We start from the raw sequence: 21,776 nt of genomic DNA, 5'->3' as shown, positions 1-21,776 counted from the left end.
ATTTTGTGCCTTGTTTGAGATCTTAAAAGTGTGTGTGCATTCTGTATGTGGACAACAAGATTACTGTTTATCTGAACAAATGTCATATGTCACTTCGCACTCTCTTCGCGCACTCACACACACACACTCACACACACACACACACACACACTGACAAAGACAATCATACCAAAATGCACAGAGATTATAGCTTTCTCACTTAGAAAATGTCACTTGTGTTCTTTCTCTCTGTCTCCCTCACAAACACACAAGCACATAATTATAGTTTTTTTCAACAAATGTCAAACGTTCATCGGGAAGATGGAATAGAGTGAGAGGCAGTTCAGGACATTGTTTTTTTCTTTATTCTCATTTCTAACAGATCTTCTCTTCTCTCTCTTTATGCTGTGAAAATGAATCTCTCCCTCATTCGATTCAATTCTCAACCTCACCATCACTGCTTGTGAAGTTCTGTCATCAATATGCCTCACATTAGCACTGCAACAATTAGTTGACTGACAGAAAAAAATAATCTGCAACTATTATTATTATTATTATGAGCATTTTTTTTTTCAAAGAAAAATGGCAGAAAATGCAGTTTTCAGGCTCTCTTGTTCTATTTAAATAATATTAAACTGAAAATCTTTTGGACTGACAAAACAAGACATGTAAAGACATTATGTTAGACTTAGACATTTTCAATATTTTCTGACGATTTTTTAACGATTTATCAATCAATCGTCCTTGAAATTTAGTTTTGGCTAACTGTATCCGAGTATTTGACAAATAGAAAAATGTTCCAAGTGCTGCTAGTGTGATTGGAACATAAACATTTCACTTTTTCAGTTCTTTAATTAACTGTGCATGGGCCCAGAAGAGAAAATGCACACAAAACATTGATCTCAGTGAAGTTAACTGCCAGTACAGCTATGCTGCACAGACAGATAGTGTGAACAGCAACATCTATTAAACATGAGTAGATACAGTGAGGTAGATAAAAGTTTTTCTTCTCATACTGAAGAACTGGCCTCTGTGCACCTCTTCTTGTTATGCTGGCAAAAAATATTTCTACAGTTATAAGTCACTGGCCATTCTTTATCTGACTAATATCTCACAACCCACATATTTTTTCGAGACCCTGACAAAACTGAAACACTAGCACACAACTGAATAACCTTCCAACTCAAACACCAAAATCACTGTTTGTGTCAAAAGCAGCAGTGGTACATTAATAAAAGGCCTGAGGAGATTCGATGACTTTCTGATGGGGAGTGTTCAATAAACTGAAGTTGCCAGGCAACAAACACTGCTCCAGTCAGAAAAAAAGTCTTCAGAGGAAGAAAAAAAGTTCAGCAAGAGATGATTATAATGGTCAGTTTGAATAGAAATCCTTGAAGTATGAATACGCACAAACACACACATGCCCACACCACCTTACACACAGACTTCAACACATACACAGGCAATTGATGGACCAGCAGATAGAGAAAAAACATACATTTTTCAATCAGAGTGTACACAGGTAAGTATACACATAAGTAAGGACATTCTACTGACCTTAAAGAGCACCAATTGTGCTTTTTCTTATTTTTTTGTCATAAATATTATGTTACAATGTCAGATGTTCATGTCAAACATGCCAAAGTTTCAAATATTGAGGTGACGTATGTAAGAGCAATCCCTGTGAGCAAAAACCTTAGGTTTCCAACTGTTTTACGGACCATTTTTTTCTACTCTTTGCTTGAACTGATGCCAGTTTGTGCAGGGTTTCTATGCTGTTATCTGCTACAGGCACGTCACTCATATGTTTACATGACATACACTGTGAATGTGAGGGAAACTTGTATTCCTGCTGTAACTTTCTCAATTCAGTAGTTTTTGGTTTCGAAGTTTATATCGAGATTTTTCATCATAACAGTTTTTTCCTGACTGCAATGACGGATGCAGCAGAGACTGGAGGGCACCATGAATTTATAAAGAGATGTAGGGCCATGTTCATTTCTATGCGGTTGCTCAGTGCCACATGAAGCCAACTTCCATGTATAAAGTTACACTGATCTTCCACATCTGTGGGCCGATGGAGCAAGCACACTAGAGAATTCAGCTGGACACGTTGGCTTCTTCTGGTTTAGCACTCCGCTAACTTGAATGGGGATAAAATAATTTAATTAAGCAGGTCTTCTAGACTTTCCATGTTATTGGACAGAATAGATCAAAATGTGATAGTGAAACTGGTCATTTTGTGAAGGTGCTTCAAAATACGTATGTAACCACCAATAAACAGATGTGTCTTTCCCATTTGTCTATGGGAAAAGGATCTTTTGGGTCCAATGGTCTGCGTGACGTTGTTATTCTGTGCTCTTCCTGGGAACTTGGGAGAGCGCAGATGCAGAAGAACGGTAAACGCTAAAGTTTAAAGAGACAGGCAATATAACCAAGTTTCTCAGACAGTCAATATCTGAAAAGTAAAGTATTTTTTGAACAATAAAGCATGCAAACATGTTCTCACAGAAACCCAAAATATATGTATGAACCTGAAAATGAGCATATTAGTTCCTCCTGAATGTATTCCATTATAACAGCTCCAATTAAAACCTGACCTTTGACCTGAAACTAAAGTCTAGTTGGTATTTGTGACAACTTCAAACAAGAACACAGACACACACACACACACACACACACACACCTCTGTGCTGAAGCTCGCCAACCTCAGAGGAGTCGCCAGAGGCTGCACTGACATCACGTTACCAAAGCAACAGGCAGAGGCCTGGGATTGGACGAACTGATGATGACTCAACCTCCCTCCCTCATCCTCCTCCTCTCTCTCAGCATAATCTCTCTCTCTCTCTCTCTCTCTCTCTCTCTCTCTCTCTCACTCTCTCTCTCTCTAGAAGTGTCTCTCACTTTCTCATGCGCAACTTTTTGAACGTCAAGGATGCAGACAGAGGGGCACGCACGGGCAGAGCCACATGATATTTTTCAATTAAAAGAATGGAAACGGTGGCACGTGTCGGCTTGGACTAAGTAGCTTTGAATTATACACACAGGACATGCACACAAACACAAGAACTGAATGAGGCTGCACATTTCTGCTAAATAATCTGACAAGCAGGTAACATGTTCCCTGTGGAGCAAGACTAATCTATAAAACATTAAAAGAAATGAAGTCATACAGCTGTTTTAATGTTGTTTTTTTTATTGTGAAACGTACTGACACAGCTAAAAGGTGAACAGAGGATTCTGTCACCCCTGTTTAGCTGTCTCTGAGGTGACAGATCAGAAGTGACAGAGTGTTAAATGGGTAGCCCGTTTCTTTAAAATGGAAATAAACGCTGTTGACATTGGGTATATGTGTGTGTGGACCTTCTAAGTCAGCAGAGCCTACCTTAAGTTAACCTAGTTTCAGAGGCTTCTTGAGCAGGCCTGTTGGAGGCACGCTCACTAAATCATTCATAGTGGAGAGGCAGGGAGAAACATGTTCCTGTGTGTGTGTGTGTGTGTGTGTGTGTGTGTGTGTGTGTGTGTGTGTGTGTGCGTGTGTGAGAAAGAGTGACTGCAAACTGCTATGCTCTTTCCTCTGTTCGGTATGTTTACATGGTAGTTTGTGCTCATAACAGGGCTATTCCGTCACACATCGAAAGAGAATTAAAGTGGCAACATTTTGAGGCACTAATTTGGTGTGAAATTCAATTACCTACTCAATCTTTTATAATGTGAAAGGAGATCAACACGGACCCCGGTGTGTGCGTTTGTGCATCTTTGTGTAGGATCACCCCTCTATCATTACCTCACTAATCCAATTTTATTATGGCAGAACTTAAGTATCTGGATTTTAAAGGAATAGTTCAACATTATGAGTTCATATGTCTTGTGAATACTCTTAATAACTGTCCAGCTTCACCCCTGATTCCAAAAAGTTAGGACGCTGTGAAAAACATAATAAAAACAGAATGATTTGCAAATCCTTTGCAACCTAAAATTAAAAGAAGACAATACAAAGACATGATATCTGATTTTCCAAACGGGGAAACTTTTGCTGTTTGTAAATACACGGTTGTTGATAATGTTGGAATAAAATATCTTTTTTTACCTTTTAAAATATATTTTTTTACCTTTTTTTACTTTCCATGAAATGATTGTGAAAATGTGATTTATTACTGACATATTAGGTGTATATCTTCTCAAAACTTTATTAATCAATCTCTTCCAAACATATCACGCTGAAAATGAAACCACAATTGACAGAAGTTTGTGTCTGAAAACAAAATGATTCCAAAATTATGGGCGAACGTGTATATACACTCATTCTGTATTTGATGCTTTACACACCAATTTGTTGTCAAATACATGTTCACCTTGGTCAAGGAGGTCATGTTTTCGGTTTGGTTTGTTTGTCAGCAGGATTACGGAAAAATCTACATGCCAAGTTTTCATGAAACTTGATGGATGGATGTAGCATGGGCCAAGGAAAAAACAATTACATTTAGGAGCATATTCAAATCACGGGGCTGATACATGAATTATTTTTCACTTTTTGTTAACAAAACCAGATAGGGCCCTTGTGCAGGATTCGTCTTGTGTCAGAATAATCAGAAAAAATGAGTTCACATGAATGCCCACTCAAGTCAGACTGTGTATTAGGGCATGCATTAGTGCAGCTATTCTCAACCTTGGGGTCGGGACCCCAATTGGGGTCGCGAGATGATTTCTGGGGGTCGCCAAATCATTTGTTTTAGTCTTTTTGGTCACTTAATGTCTTTTTTTGTTCATTTAGTGTCTTTTTTTATCATTTTGTGGTCAATTTGTGTCTTTTTTGATAATTTGGTTTCCTTTTTTTGGTCATTTTGTGTCTTTTTTTTGTCATTTTGTGTCTTTTTTGATCATTTTGTGGTCAATTTGTGTCTTTTTTGGTCATTTTGTTTACTTTTTTTGGTCATTTTTTTTTTTTTTTGGGTGATCTGAACTGTGCGTGTGAGATTGTGTTCAGTGAGCGGGGGTCACGGTCAACATGCATGTTAAATTGGGGGTCACGACTCAAAAAGGTTGAGAACTACTGCCTTAGTGCAGGTCTGTGCTCTCTGGGCTCTACATGGTTATGTTTTTTGTACAAGCATGATACAAACAAATGTGAACTTGAATGAACTTTGATGATGTGCACAGTCACTTTGCCAAGCTAGTGTTCGGCAATAAAAATAGTTTTGTGACCCCCAGTGAACCAAATTACTATATAATTTACAATTGTGTTTGTGCACAGGTAACACAAACAAGATGTCACATGTTAATTAAACCCACATTAATGGATTTTATTTGGGTCATTAAAGGCCAGCAAAACAAGCTGTAAACACTGGCATACTGATGAAGTTGATATTTTAAAAAAAAAAAGTTAAATTATTCCATTAAGGTAAAGGACAACAAAAAATAAAAAATATATGTAGAGAAAAAAATCTTCACCTTGTTTTACTTCCATGTTTTTGCCTCGACTTCCCTCTCTGCTCTCTCTAGTCTTCTGTTTCTGTCTCTCTTAAAAGACAGATGGTGCTCGCTCACCTCTCCCCTACTTATCTCTCAACGATCCCTCTATCTTTTTCACTCAATTCTTCTATTTTTTGCTCTTCTCCCTCCCTTTCTCTTACATTTCACTCCCTGTACCTCCGCTGTTCTCTTGTTCTCTCTCTACCTTCCACTTTCCTCTCGTTTTCCATCCCTCGCTCTCGTCTCTTGTCTGCCCCATGCCACTCCGCTCTGTCTCTCCCTCTTCCTCTCCTCTAGGAAATCCCTCTCTACCATCTGTCTGGCTGTGATGAATTCAGAGCCTTTCAGAACAAATCAACTTGGCCAAATTAATGAGACTCTCAGAGGGGATAAACTTTGTGTGAGTGTGTGAGTGTGAGTGTTTGTGTGTGAGTGCGAGTGTGTGCACCTAAAATACTTCATAATCCGTCGACTGTACCACTTAATTTCATCCTGCAGTGACAGATAGCGTGTTTCAGGGAAATACAACAGACACGGCTGGCTGCACATATTGAGTTTCTTAAACTATTAGAGGTCGGGACCCCAGACTGGCCCGTTTTTGGTCGTGCTGTTTTTTTTAATGATGGTAAGAAACTCTGTTTGCTGCATTTTTGTTATGCATCATAAGCTAAATTCAGATTTTATGGTACCATCTAGTCAGGCTACTAGCTATTAGGTATGGACGTTTGGAAGAAACCTGCCAATTCGATATTCTATAAAGTTAATGATCAATTTATCGATTAATTGTGCATGCATACATGGGCAAAATAAAAGATATATATACAGTACTATGCAAAAGCCTGCTTTGATAACGGACACTTTTATTTTGAAAGGACGAAAAGAGACTTGATCCTGTCAATCATAAAACTAAATCAACTGAGATTATTCTGTAAACATAATGTAAAGGAGTTCAATGTTTTATGTTTTAGTCCCTGAAGAGCCATGAGGTTAGTTTTCACAGTAATCTTGCATATTTAAGTGTGTTTTGTGTTTAAATGAGTTTTGGATAAAATTAAACTCAGTAATTCATGCTTGCAAGGTTTGATTCAGTAAGCTAGTTTTGCTCAAAATAATACTCTTGTATTTCTGTGTGTTTTATCATTATTATTGCAACTTTCAGTTTGCAAACTGTAGCGTTATCTAACTTAATTCTCCAATCATTGGCTTAATGACGTACGGCCGCAGAACTGAACGCTTGGTGATAAAATTGAAATAAAAAATCCACAGATCCATTAAAAATTCCATGTGATCAACCTAATTCTTATTCTTATCATCGATTAATTATTCCCATCCCTACTAGCTATGATTTTAAAATTCTGATCACTTAATGCAAGAATTCACTTTGCTTTAAGTGTTTGCTGGTCTGACTCCTGGTCTGGACGTAAACTGCAGGTATACGTCTGCTGTATTTTCCTCACTTTCCCGTTATCTCCTCAATCTATCTTACAGAAGCACTCTTGCTGGATCCTTGGCTCAACATTGCACAACAAATTGTGATTGGTTTAAAGAAATACAAACAAGCCAGAGTGTTTTTTCCCCCCGATGTGTGCAGCCAGACTATTGTTCAGCGCTGACACAGCACTGTGGAGATAGATCTCCTAAGAGTTTGCTGATAGGGCAATATAAAGCAGCACTAAAGAAATATGATGTCTCAAAAAGAGCCATACTAATTTTACTAATGAAAGGCGATTGATTAAACCGCAAGCCTTTTTAATCCTAGCCATCTTTTATTTGTTCAGTTGCTTTGAGAAATTAAATCAACACAATACATTTAAACAGCTAGAATCAATAATGGAGATACAACTGTGTACTTCTGAGACACAAATGCTGTAAGTACTTTTCATGATGAAGATGGCTTTATATCAGCTTTTATGCACATAGCACGATTACAGATTACAGCAAAAAAATTATAATTAGATTATTCAGTACTTACTGCATACAAATGCAATTGAAATTGTTATTGAAGCCCAACTATGGACTGTGGGATATTCTTTAGAATTGATCACTATGAGTGGCTGCTCAAATATCCTTACAGTCTAAAGCAGTTATCCCAAAGGTCCCATACTGTAAAAAGGGTGGGGGGTTAATCACGACAGGCAGTTTGATTTGATAGGACAGGCAGACAAAAATGGATTGTAAAATGTTTCATTTGTCACTAGTGCAGCACAAGGTCACCACTGACAATGCACCTTGTCCTGGACAGCCTTGCATTTCTGGGAAATCCAATGGTTTATTTTATTGCACTTTAAATCAGTCCATTGAAAATGAGACAATACAGTACATTCTATATATTGTTTGTGTGGTGCATCTTCAGTTAAATGATTTACCACAGTAGGCCAGAAAACATTATTTTCTAGATATATTCCAACATAATAGATTTAATGCAATACTGAGCTTTATCAAATAGTTTATCAAAGTTTAAAAGTGAGTTTTAAAGCCAAGAAAGACAACAAGAATACCAGATATAGTCTATATTATAAATGAACTAAAAAACAAAAGTAATGGAAATACAATATGCCTGTCAAGGGGGAAAAAGTGCTTCAAAGCATGAATTAAAACATGATTGATTTCTAATGGAGCAGCCCCCATTGACCATATTGACCGAAAGCCCATAAAACTGTCTCTTCAATGTGAGGCTAATTTATGGATGATAGGAAACACTGATATACAGGAACAAAGACACCGATGACTCCTGGGATGACACCATGGACATATACAATCTGTGTGTGTGTGTGTGTGTGTGTGTGTGTGTGTGTGTGTGTGTGTGTGTGTGTTTTAAGTTAAGATGGATAGTGCCTCGAAGCCACTTGCTCAGCGCAGGAACTACTGTAGTGGTTGTAGCGCTAAACGTGCCTGCCCAGACCTGGTGTTAATACAAAGACTAGAGCCAATTCATCTTCACTGACACTCACCCAATAGCACAGTAAATTACAGCGTGAGGGAGGGGGTGGGGTGTTAAAAAGATAGAGAGAGAGAGAGGGAGAGAGAGAGATGAGGGAGGAGACAGAACTGGATGAGGAGAAGGAGAGAAGGACGAGCGATGTTGCAAAAAGGGGAGTGATGATACACATCCATATAGTTCACACAGCAACTTATAATGAATGCAACAGAATAGGTTTAAATTCATACATCATCAATATTAGAGGCAACGAACAAGGGGCGCAGGGATTTAATCATGCCTCCTGGATAGTAAATAAACCAATATTCCTGACAGAGAAGTGCTGGGTGAGACTATAATAGCCAGGCAGGAAGGTTAAAAAATACACTTTCTTGCTCCAAACCTCTGCCAGTAATCATTTTTCATAACACGTATTTCCTGCATCATTGATGGAACAGCACCAGCCATAAAAGTCGCCTTGGCGGGAGGTGCTGGCATTAACAATGGATCCTCATGCCAGAAGGTCTTTTTGCCAGACACATAAACAGCCCGAAAAAGTGGACACATCCCTTGGAGGACCAAATAAATCAAGCTCAGCTCGCGTTCTTATCTTGTGTTAAAAACCTCTTCCCCCTCAATCAGTGAACAAAGTCTCAAAGGAGCTGCCTAAGGAGCTTGGGCCTGTCAGAGCCTTTATTCAACTAACTTTTATAAACTTGGTTTTGCAGCCAATGAGTATCATTTCCAACATCTTGAGTTGTATATACTTGACCATTTTTGGTTAAAGCAATGCTACAATATCACCATAATTCTAGATCTTTTTTCCCAAATGCTAAGGCTCTCTACTCGTGATCAGAGGAATTAGTGGTGCTCGCTACAAAGGGGTGGAGCGCAGTGCAGAGGCAAAGACTGTCAGTGATTTATGTAATTCAGTTTAACATAAAGGCAAATGAAAGTTAGAACCCGGTGTTAAAGAAGGGCTAAGGTGCAAGAGACCTTTCTGGATGGATGTCCTTTTCATCCATCAGGGATTGCTTTCAGGTTACATCACAGACAGCTGTCATTTCATCTGTTGCACGCTGAAAGGTCATCCAAAAATCAAAGTCAAAGTTAAAACGGATCGAATTTTGAGTGCAGTGAAGGAGACATAAAGTCCAAGTGCTGCCACTGGGTTTGCCTTCTCTCTGCTCTCTCTATGGGGAAGCAACAGCTCAATTAGATGCAAATAAATTCTCCTGCTGATGATATGAAGAGAGCCTAAGGATGGTGGATCAAAGCTAGAGAGTGTGTTCTCTAATAAATAAGTCTGAGATTTGATACCAAGTGTTTAAAATGCCTTGGAAGGCGCTGAAACATGTTTGGTTTTCATTTAACCAGGAAGTCTTTTGATGTATATTAGGTTAGTTTTAATGAGCACACTACTATTCTAATTAGCAGAGACGGACAGGAGTCACTTGATTTGGACTCAAAATCAAAAGAGTTACAACTGGACTTGGGCTTTTACTCCAGTGACTTGTAAATTCACTTGGACTTGAGCCGTTTGTACTTGATGATACTTAAAGTCCAAAGATTTAAAAGTATGTTTCTAAAAAAGTGTGCCACAAATCAATTAATTTCCCTTGATTTCCTGATTCAACTTACATTATTTTAATATTTCAGGCATTCCCCTGACCCACTTGCCTGCAGACCGCACCATAATAAACTAATGTTATGTTACTGAGCGCCACAAATACCACATATAATTTTGTTCACATTTAAAACTATGCATGTTTGACTTATTTGCATCTTGCAAAACCATGACTTGGTTCCATCTCTGCTATTTAAAATGCCCAAAAAAGATTTAGTATGTCACAATACACAGTGTGTCAAATGCAGTATGTCAAAAATACCAGGTTGTCCTTCTGCATCAGGTTGCATTTTGCAAGTCAGCACACTTTTGTGGCTATTCTGACGAACAATCCTCTGCGAAAATGGAGATATGTTACATCTACTGAACCGCCGAGAGAGCACAGATGGATGACAGCCTGTTGACAGTTCATTGACAAGGGAGTCAAAGTTTAAAGTGCAGTGTTATGACCAAGTAGTGTGTCCCAGTAGTATGCATACATTATTTGTAAGGGGCAGCTGTAGTACGGAATAAAAGTAAAAAGAAAAAGATGCAATTTGGAACGCAACATCTTTGTCTTTTGTAAGTGTGACCTGGCCCAGATGGCAGCATAAGATATCAACATAAAACATTAATTTATCATAATCTATAATATAGCACAACAAAACTTTGCACTAAAATAAATTAGATGTGGCTATTTTCAACAGTGTGGGCCTTTAAGCATGTTTCTATATATAATCCAGAGTGTTGACCATTGCAAAGTGTCCTTGAGCCTGGCACCAAATTCTCAGCAGCTGAAAGGTTGCGTCACTGTGGCTCACCCTTGTCACTGACCCCTACACTCCTGAGAGGAGGGGGCAGGACTAATTAGAGCACTAATTGCCCCTTTGGGATAAAACACATACACACACACACACACACACACACACACACACACACAGCTATAATAACACCACTGTTACAAAAACAGATTTTCTTTCTATTTCAAAACGTCCTTCAACAATAATAGACAACGAAATCAAACTTCTATGTGGAATGGCATAATGCACCTTCTCTGCTTTTCTAGTCATTCTAGCCAATCATCTTTCATAACTACCATTGAAGCGTGTGTCCTATATAGCCAACCCTGGCAGCAGCTTCTGGCAGCTAAAACAGATTTCTGTTTGCCAGGAAGTACATTCAAGACAAATGAAGCCAGCACAAGCGCCCACGTTTGGACAGGAAACCCGAGGACTCGTGTTCAGGTTGTATTTGTGTGTGTGCTGGGCAGCTGACCAGTCTAGTGTTTTAATTGGCCTGTGCAGAGCCACAGAGCTGGTGACAGACAGTGATGTGTGCAAACTCAGGAAGGTGTAACGGCAAGTGCTGCTGACGAGTAAATAGAGGACCTGGATGACAAATATGGCCTGAAATACATATTATGATGTAATGCATGATAATTTCCTGTCTTATGTTGGTGTAATGCTTATTTATTTGTCCCATTTAACTACAACTTTAATAGGTTGTAGATTCTGGGCTTATTGTTTGGTTGCACTACCAGTTAGAATGTGCTATACTCAGTTTATCATATAGGATTCAGCCAGTTTATTTAGTGAAAATTTTGTATATGAGTACAAAGTTGATAAAGTGAACTTGATTGCGAAAAGTTACTAGTTTAAAGGGAAAATTTCCCCCCTTTTATGTGGACGTCCAATCAGTGTTGACAGTAAATGCAGTCACGTGAAGGAATAAATTTCTCATTGTGTGCTATATTGACCGAGAAAGCACATTTCTTCTGCTTGTTCCTGTCGGCACTGGAGGGTAATTTGAGCAAAGGCACTGTGTTTGTGTTTGTTCTCAGCAGTTCAGGTTTTGGAGAGTCCCTGTCAGCCATATCTTCCCTGTTTCAGCCTCTCTCCCTTGCCACTAAATTTCTTCATCTGCACTCATATTTGGTATGCTATTTTTGGTGGTGCACAGTGGGTATATCAGACTTTTTTTTTCCTGAAACCAGCAGGCCATGAAAGCAAAACAATGAGTGGAAAATGCACAAAAATGCTCTGTAAGCCTGAGGGAAACAAATGACTCAGGTCATAATTCTTTGTTCCTTTATTAAGTTGTTTGGCCTCAATCCCAATGCAAGTGCCATAATATTGGGGATCTGACAGTTTCTCACTCAAATTGAAACTGAGTGGGAATTGTTTTTTATTTGCATCTTTGCACTGACTTTGTATTTAATCGCGCCTTGCAAAGAAAATCTGCTTTGCATTTGGTGTGAACACACCATCATTCAGTGGTGTTACAGAGGGGAGCTCTTCCTCCTCACAGATGGCATTTGTCTTGGCTTTGGCCAAGTGGAGACACTAGCAGCAGAGACAGGCAACAGACAAGTGTACTGCTGGCCTGAAGTTACTCATGGAATTTATGTTAATTAGCAACAGATGATATCATCTGCTATGCTGGTCATTTTAAACTGTGAAAGTGTCATCACCAGCTGAACAAGAAGCTGCTACCTGAATGTTTCCAATATTGCTCTTTAAGATGGAAGATGGAGGAGGGATAACAGATCTGGCAATATATTTTTTAGCATCTCAGATTATTATAATAACTATTTTGCCAATCTGGGTGTCAGACCTCAGAGACAGTGAGCTGCTGCGCCCAGATTTTTCACATTCATACGCTTTCATATGCAGTGAAATGATGCACTGCAGAGCCAAATGATTCACATGCTCATTAGCAGCACAATGTGTGTGTGTGTGTGTCAACTATGATTCAATCCATGTAAGGAAGCAGCCAAGTAATTATATGCTGTGTGCAAACAAACACACAGTCCCCCCACCAGTTCATATCCCCCCTCCACACCCCTTTACTCCACCAGCCTCCCTCTGTCTGTCTGTCTCGAAAATGATCACTGCTGTCTTCCAAAGAAAACATTTGTGCTTTCTCACAATGAGCACACACACACACACACACACACAACACACAAACTTGAAGGACATTGTCCTGAAACATTAATTTCCCCTAACCTGAACCATAATCCCCAACATTTCCCCCCTATTTTACATTGTGAGGACCAAATGTGGACAGCTTTTTCCCCTACAATGTAAGCAATACAAGGTCACATATTCTGAAACGTTTGTGCATATATAGCCATATGCACAAACATACTCTGCACACACAAACACACACACACACACACACACACACACACACACACACACACAAAGCGAGCCGTTACGAGAGCTGCCACAGGGAATAGCATGAAAATGAAAGCCGAGCGAGGGAGACGTGAGGAGAAAAAAAGGAAAAAGAGGAGAGAAAAAATCGAGGGAGGAGAAAAGCCCATGTGGCAGAGGGAGATTCTCATCTTCACTGAAATCAGCTGATCCCTCCCTCTCTCCCTCCCTCCCTCCCTCCCTCGCTCTGTTGCTTTCTTTCTTGCATCTCTTTTTCTCTCTCCCCCTTCCACTGCCTCCCTCGTTCTCTTCCTTCATCCTACCTTTATTCCTTTTCAACCAACCTTTTCTCTTCTTCTCTCGCCACCTCCTTCTCTCTTTCTTTACTTTCTCCTTGCCTTCCCCTCCCCTCACTCCAACTCCTACTCCCTCTTTTCTCTCTCTTGGCTTTCACTCTTTCGTATTATCACTCTCTCTGTATTCCACCTCCCTCATCCTCTCTCTGTCACAGTGGGAGAGCTGCAGGCAGACAGAGGCAGCATACACTAATGTTACTATATTTGACAAGACGCACACACACACGTATTCTCCTGCCACATGCACGACTGCACACACATAGGGGAAAGGAGGAGAAGGGGAGGTGGGGGCACACACACACACACACACACTGGAAAGACAGCCCTCAAGTGTACATGTGTGGATAGACAACCACACACACACACACTCCGACGCGTGCTGAGTGCAGGAATCACAAACATAGCGACACACAGAAGGGCAAGCGCGTGACGCCAGCAACCTACCGCTGTCTCTCTTTCTCTCTCTCACACACACACACACACTCCGTCTCTCTTTTTCACACACACTCACGCCTCTCAGACGCACACGGCAGCGCACAAGCCAGAGAGCAGGACGGCACTGGTCGTATCATTCATATAGGGAATAGATCCGAAGAAAAGGATTAACTCTCTCCATCCCTCTCCCTCTATACGGACCTTATCCTCTCTTTCCTCCTCTTGTGTCTCTAAGCCTCTCTTCACCTCATTTTTTTCTACAATCCCTCATTTTTTTCTACACAATCCCTCCTTTCTCACAATTTATTGGTGGGTTAAAGGGAAGCTGGGAGGGGGGATTGTCTCTATACAAAAAGGAGGATTATTCTTATTCATTTGACCGGGATCTTGAACGTATGGATTTCTTCAACTGAAGGGAAAACAGTTTTTCGTCTTTGAGATTTTTGATTTTTATTTTAATTTTTGGGATATTTTTGTGAGGATGGCTGATGGCAGAAAGCTATAAGGCTGGTGCTATCTGAAATATTTGGTCAAAAGGTAAGTCTGGTTTGTGGTGTTAGTTCTCTTCTCCTCACTCATACACACACACACGCACACACACATTTAATTTAAACGGCTGGAATTTAAGATGTACTATGTGACACAAAGTAGACCGCAAACAGGGACAGACTTGTCTTCTTTTTCCGCAAACAAATGGGCATTTTTTATGTGGCCAAAGGTGTGTGCTGTGAGGAGGTGGATGCTGAAAATGTCAGCCCTTAACCTGTTTCCTCGATACACACAACATGCACATTCACTGGATTTTTGGGGCTGTGGTTTTTTGGGTGAAGCTTGCAGAGGTGGGCAGTGGGAGAAGGTGAGAGCATCAGTGGTTTATTCACACACAAGTATGGGCATATTTTTCTAAAAGTTATTTATATTTTACAGCTAAACATGAAAGAAGTACACATGTGAAAGCAGGCAGTTAACGTCAAGAGAAACAAAGGGTAAAAGCTCTTAAAATAAATAATACTCCTATATTAGCCGGCTCTAATATTTGAAAATAACAACATACCCTGCAGGACACAAACAGTTAATGGTTTGGTCCAACATATGGATATTAGGTAACAGTATTCAAATGCTATGTGTATATAAGTGCAATTGATTTTATTTCTGCCACTCGACTGTAAGAGAAACTTAATTTTTATGGTGACTCTTTGTTTGCTTGTACCAAACCTCTTGATGCAGGATCAGTTGAGATCCAGCCTAGCTAAGGTTAATTTAATGCATGGATAATATACCAGATGTACCACCCATAGATGTTTTAAAAATTGCATGAGGTATCCAAACCTGGCAGCCCATGCATTTCAGTGAAAGCTGCTCAACCAGCAAAAATGCCCCAAAAAGTTAGTGCTTCCAGGCCAAGTCTGTGGATTAAAGGGACACTTCACCCCAAAAATGACCAAAAAAACATGTTTTTTCTTACATGCCTCCACAGTAAATGAATATTTCCAAAATCGTAGAAAGTCTTTTTTGGATTCTTCATTCACCGTGGAGGCATGCAAGAAAAGTTTTCTTCAAGAATTCAAGTTAAAGGATGAGTAATGGATATTCAAATTGTCAATAGTCATTCTCAGGGTGAAATATCCCTTTAAAGTCTTTATCTAGCTCCACCTCGCTGACTGACATGAAAAAATAACTTCATAAATCCATTCGTACCATACATTAAGGCTTAAAGTTAATATACGGGGAGTCACAAAAAGTGCTCAATCATGATGATCAGGAAATGTTTTACAGCCATTTATTTTATTACGCTCTTTTTAAAAAAAAGTGCCCTGATATCCGAAGGTGTGATGTGACCTGCAGGTCCGTCTGGGCCACCACACCACCTCACACTGCTACTGTATCTCTGGGGGGTTATGTCAGAATGGATCTACATTGGCTGTTCTCTGTTATACTGGCATTACAACACAATTATTATCATATCATTTGCCCCTTTTTTTCCTAAAGTCTTGTTCAACACCAACTCATTGAACTCAGAGAAAGCTACAGTTATTTGTTATAAGTCCAGTGTGAATATATACAGCAGTAATGCTTTCATTTGGCTGCCTTCAGTCTTCGACCTTCACAGGATCTTATATAATCTCAATCAAGTTGAAGCCCTTGATGGGCTGGGTCTATTATATAGTGTCCTGTTGATTCTCAGCCTGATGTCCACTGTGTGCTGTCCTGCTGGTTTATCTGCCGGCTATAAAACACTTTGTAGCAGGACTGGAATTTGGTCATTTTAGGGGCAAGGCCACTTGGCCTTTTGTGTTGTCAATTTGTTGAGGGCACAAAGGCCAAAATCCAGGGCACCAACACCATAAAAGAAAACAATGATTTTTAGTCCACTTCCATAGTGAATTTAGTTTAAAAACTAGTAATGACACTTCTGAGGAAGATTGCAGTCTCAGTCAAAACAGTCAAGCAGGTAAAGAAACATCTTGTTGTAAAGTAAAATGCATCAATCTTGTGCAATTTGAAGTTAAATGAGAGCAAACACCTCACATAACATTTTTCACAGTCGGAAGATACTGTATTATAGATCTATTATATTATATATATATATATAATATAGATGAACTTTGTTATTGTTATGTTACTGTGTCATTTTTAATTGCTGTCAACATGCTTTCCACTAGGACATGGAGTAGCCAGCCAGTAAATAAAAGCCCAAATTTAGTGGCCTCTCACACATTCTAATGCCACTATTCCATCATATACACTGATCTCAATCATTGCATATTAATATAAAGAATTGTTTTAAAGGAGAATAAGGTTTCTTGTATATTTTATTTAAGGGCATCTTGTTTTGACAGTCTTCTTGTACATTCTGTGGTGGATTCTGTTAACACACTGTGCTCTTATTTTGAAAGCTGCATGCGTTTAGCAACAGGAAGTTATTCAAAACAGTAAGTCACAGCTTAGTGCGATTAAAACAACTTTAACTGTTAGCTAATGTTAGCTCGCGGCTACCGAACAGCATATGCAACAGTGTGTTTGGACCTCTGACCGGCCCGGACAGGTTGATAGTATTTAGTTCAGCGCACACGCAGAGGCAACAGCAACACAACGCAAAATAACTTTATATTATGAATCATGTAAAAATACTTTCAGTAGCTTGAAATGTGACGTTAGTGGTTCATGGAAGGCTCGAATGGAACCCACCACTGATGATAAATGTCATCAAAATACGCTTTTTCTTTTTTCAAAAGACGCAGGTGTCAAAGCTGTGTTGACAGGAAAGAGGCAAACCGCAAAACCAACTGGGGCATTGCGGCCGGGGCATCAAGCCCACCGTGGCCTCAGGGCAGATATGTTTTTCAAGGGCACAAGGCCCAAATTACCAAATTGTGAAAATTATTGCCCTACTTTATATGCTCTAACCTTGTTTTTAAAAAAGGTGTGATATAAGAGTGATACACTTTCAAGAGCTGCGGTGTGATTATACGATAATGCAGTGGGTGTGAGGCACTCCACCCTGATAGCCTCTCTACATTAGCTACCAATTAATGGAAATTGTCTGAATGTCCTTGAAGTAATAAAGATGCAACATAAAACTGTAAAACAATAATGATCACTGATTAACTCCAGGGTTAGTGCTGCAATTTGACATGCCTACTAAATACGTGGCTAACACCTCGGGCTAGCCTGACATTTCCGGCAAAACAGTTGATCAAATCATGCAGCAGTCATGTGTGAACAGTCTGAGTGTTATTAGTGATGTTCTTAAACAAATAACTAACCTTAAAATCACATAAATATCCCATTTTTTCTTCATTTTCGTTGGTTTGATTATAAAAAAAGTGTATTTTACTGCAGCACTTACTGAAAATTGAGAGTGAGGTACTAGACTATAATGCTGAATATGTACATTTACATTATGGTAAACTATAGAAATACTCATAACAATAAACAAGTACATTAATAATAATTTAAAATGTGCATGGTATACAATTAAAATACCACATCCAAATGGCACAATGTGACCTGCATGTACATGTGCAAAACGTGTGTTTATGGACACATGCACACTCTTACAACATGTGTGTGTGTGTGTGTGTGTGTGAGTGTTTATGTCCAGTATGTGTCTGCATTCCGACATGCATGTGTAATTATATACATATTTTGCACCATGTGCCTGTCAACACATGTGGCTCTATTTGTCGAGCTATCGCCATGTCCTTAGCCGTGTTTGTGTGTGTGTGTGTGTGTGTGTGTGTGTGTGGTGGCCGTATGTGTGTTATGTTTCCCCAATCTCTCCACTCTCCTGTGTAAGAAAGCCATTAAAAATTGATTTAGAGGAGCTTGGCTGCCTCTCTCTGCCTTTGTTAGCAACCTGCGCGGTCACACACCCATACAAACACATGACATCCAACAGCAGGTATGCACTTAACCTTTGCAGTTCTTATGACTTTTTATTTCTTTTTCCATTCTACTGTATACCGTGGTTTGTTTTGTCAATCTGACAACGATAGATCCCTTAAACAAGGCTCTAATCAAACACCAGCAAACTGCCAAATGCTAATGTGTGTGAAGAGGGAGTAAAGGGTAGAGCTGAAGGTGAATCACTTGGCTGTGTGTTTACAGCTGTGATGTCACTCATTCAGGGGCCACAAACAGACAATCAAACATTCATGCTTCCGCACACCCACACACCCACACACACACTCCCACAAACCTGCCTTCACACATGGATGGACGTCCTCTTGAGTGCAGGTGGATTTCAATTTGGTTGCAAATTGGACAGAATTCCAGCCATATTGATTAAAAAACTATTAGTCAAGCCAAGCAGGCAAGTCACAAGAATGATGAAATTCTATGAAAAATGGGCTCAAGTAGGCACAACGGGCAAAGACGTGCACACATATCCAAGTTCAAACACACGCACACACACACACACACACTCCTGTTCAAGGCACAGCAGGATTTAAGCTTCTCTTTCGATGTGTTTCAGTTGTTTCGCGACACATAAATGGTTTGCAGCATTTCCTATGAAAAGTAATGCACTAGGATGTCATAATTTCCCCAGAAAGCTGTATCTGGTGATGCCAACTCCTTGGAGTGTCTTCTAGTACAACCGAACGCTGAACACGACATTTTTTAAAATTAACAGAATGGTTATGAACTGAAAGCACACTGTAAAAGGGTCAAAGCGAGATGAAAGAAAAGAGATGACAACACGGACAACAACAAAAATGTTCACAGCTATTTAGACGTGCACAATGCTGTTGATACGCATTGTTTATAGACGCTTCTAGCTCGCCGTGTTAACGACCTGTCAGTCACAAGGTAGCCAATCCCCCAAATCCTATCCTGCTTTATCATGTACTTTCTTCTAAATGGGACCATTATTTACACAATTAACATCATATTATTATAAGACTTGAAACTAGCGATTCAAATATAATGTTGCCACAATATTTTTTTCTGAGGCAATAAATCAAGTCCTCTCATTATGTATTGAGATAGATAGGACCGGCGTTCTTTTGCAACCGCTGTTGCCGACCCCTGTTAGAATTTTGAAAGAATGCAGGCTTAAGGCACTTCCGGCTTTGCTTCCCTACTCAGAAAGGGAGGTTGCCGCCTGTATTAAGGACAAATAGCTCCCTATAGGAGGCGCTGAAGGGGTGGCGGAAAGATCAAACAGCAAGGAGACTGGTGTTCGTATCCATGTTTAAAACAGCAACTGGTCATATTTTGAAAAGGATTAGGGGCCGCATGTGAAAAATTGTATTTGAATTTTGGCTAAAGTCAGAATTCGGTGTATTTTCAAGCTTTTGTGGATCCATTATACATCGAAATGATCTTGTTTACATTCTTACATTCACTTTGTTATAGGTAAATGAGACATGATTGGAAGATTTCACTGGAGAAGGCAAAATGCAAATTTGTCCAGCTGCTGTAGATTACTGAGACATTCAATAAACACATACCTACAATAATAATAGTGTTTACATTGTGAGAGAGGGATGATCACAGTGGGGATGCTTACTGGTAAATTAATTCACTATAGATCACAAAATACACATTTGCCGAGCGTGAATAAAAATAAGCACATTGCTGAGCCTTTCTTCATCCCACTTTCTCGCTATCAACATTTTTTTTTCCTGCATCATAAACATGTGGGAAAAAAACAAAAGCTGCCCGAGCTGACCAATCCCAGTTGGTGGTCTCTACTTATCTCAGCCCTGAGGTGTGTGGTTAAATTTTGGAGGAAATGCATATCGGAGGCTCTGCATGAAGCCTCCGCAACACCCCGCGGAGTATAAATCCGGCTTATGCGCGGACAGGAAACAGTTAGTGGGATAAACAGAGTGAAAAATAGGATGGAAAGAGGAGAGGAGAGGGGAGAGAAGAGGAGCAGAGTGGAGGAGCCCAGAGAAAGGGAGGAGGTGTTACTTGATTCCCCCAACATGCAGGCCACTTTGGCACCCAAGTATTTACACGTGTGTGTGTGAATGTGTGCATGGGTGCATGTGTTGATTTTGGCTGCCCCCATGTCCAGGTCAAATTGGTAAAAAAAGCTTTCTGAGAATAGCCTGACAGACAGACAGGCTGACCAGCCCACCACATGTTTAGCATGATGGGAAGTGATGGGTGAACAGTAGTGGCTGCAGAGGTGACCTTCTGCTGCTCCTCCAATACATCATTTATACAGCTCCAGCGTGATTGCACACATCATAAAAGTTTGACAAATTTCACCTGACTTTTAATGAATGACATTTATCTTGAACATTAACTGCTTCAACGTTATCTCTGCTTTCTCTTCTTCATCCACGCCCATTCATTTCGAAAACGGCATCGAAAACGATGAGCTATAAACCTGATACGAGCTTCTTTCACCATTTTGTATCAATGCAGACATTTGATACGACTGAATGGTTTTACTTTCTGCTCGTAAAGTAACACACTGCTTCCCACCCAAAGTGTTTTCCTCCCTAAAATAAATCAAAATAAACAAACACAAAGCCATGAATCATTTGACGAATGGCCAACATGCAAAACAAGGCAACACTTACAGTCCCAAAGCTGAAACAGGAATTAAAGATGGATTCCACTCAGCTTTGAAATTGCTGCAGAAATGTTTAATTTAATGGGCAGGGGACACAAGCATTAATCTTGAAGTGTGACGACTGCTTTGTTTGATGTTCTACAGTATATGAGTAAAATGTTGTGTCAATTTAAAATGTGTTTTTGCTGCATTCCAGTTTAAATGGCAACGCACCAGGTGCAGGAGCACATGAAAGGAGCTGGTTTAATTCATGTTGCGACCAAAACACAGATTATGCCAAATGAAGTAGACACAAAATATGAGTGTAAGGAGGAGAAGATAGTCTAAAATTAATCTAAAACGTGCTGGATTATTTTCATGTCAATATTTGATTGTTATGTCACGTTATTGTCAATACCAGTATACACCCCCTTTGCATAAACTATATGCTTTAAACAATAAATGTGCCAGTGCTACCCTTTTAGTCTTGAAATAAATTCACACCACCAAGCAAACGGAAAAAGGAAAACATGTACAGCTAGAAATCTGAGGCAGGGAGAAAAATCTTCCCCAATTCCTTTCAGTTCTCATCCGCACTTCAGAAATCTTTAAATGAAGCTCATGTGCTCATTTAAAAAAGAACAACACAAATTTCCCAGTAGAGCTCGGCTAATGTGACTTTAATCACACGCAGGAAATCCATCTGCAGAATATCCTCGCTACATGCCTCTGTTCCTTTGTCTGGGGGAGGAAAAGAGCTGGAGAGGGAGAAGGAACGAGAGAGAGAGAGAGAGAGAGGGGAAGGAGGGAAGGGAATAGTGAATACTGACTGATGAAGGTC

The 21,776-nt window shown here is 39.8% G+C and overlaps 2 protein-coding genes across 2 annotated transcripts in view; one reads left to right on the top strand and one right to left on the bottom strand.

The window, feature by feature from the left end:
• The window catches only part of cacna2d4a (calcium channel, voltage-dependent, alpha 2/delta subunit 4a), a 118,871-nt gene that overhangs the window by 31,010 nt on the left and 66,085 nt on the right, over positions 1–21,776 (bottom strand). The gene's annotated exons all lie outside the window — the stretch shown is intronic.
• Positions 13,974–21,776, top strand: part of lrtm2a (leucine-rich repeats and transmembrane domains 2a) — a 31,156-nt gene continuing 23,353 nt past the window's right edge. Inside the window, exon 1 of the mRNA XM_059325720.1 lies at positions 13,974–14,457. The gene's annotated coding sequence lies outside the window, so the exon portion shown is untranslated. The remainder of the gene's footprint in view (positions 14,458–21,776) is intronic.

This window comes from Centropristis striata, chromosome 22 (genome assembly GCF_030273125.1).
Source record: "Centropristis striata isolate RG_2023a ecotype Rhode Island chromosome 22, C.striata_1.0, whole genome shotgun sequence".
NCBI lineage: Eukaryota > Metazoa > Chordata > Actinopteri > Perciformes > Serranidae > Centropristis > Centropristis striata.
The sequence above is the reverse complement of the archived record's forward strand: the minus strand, read 5'-3'. Positions and strand labels throughout refer to the sequence as shown.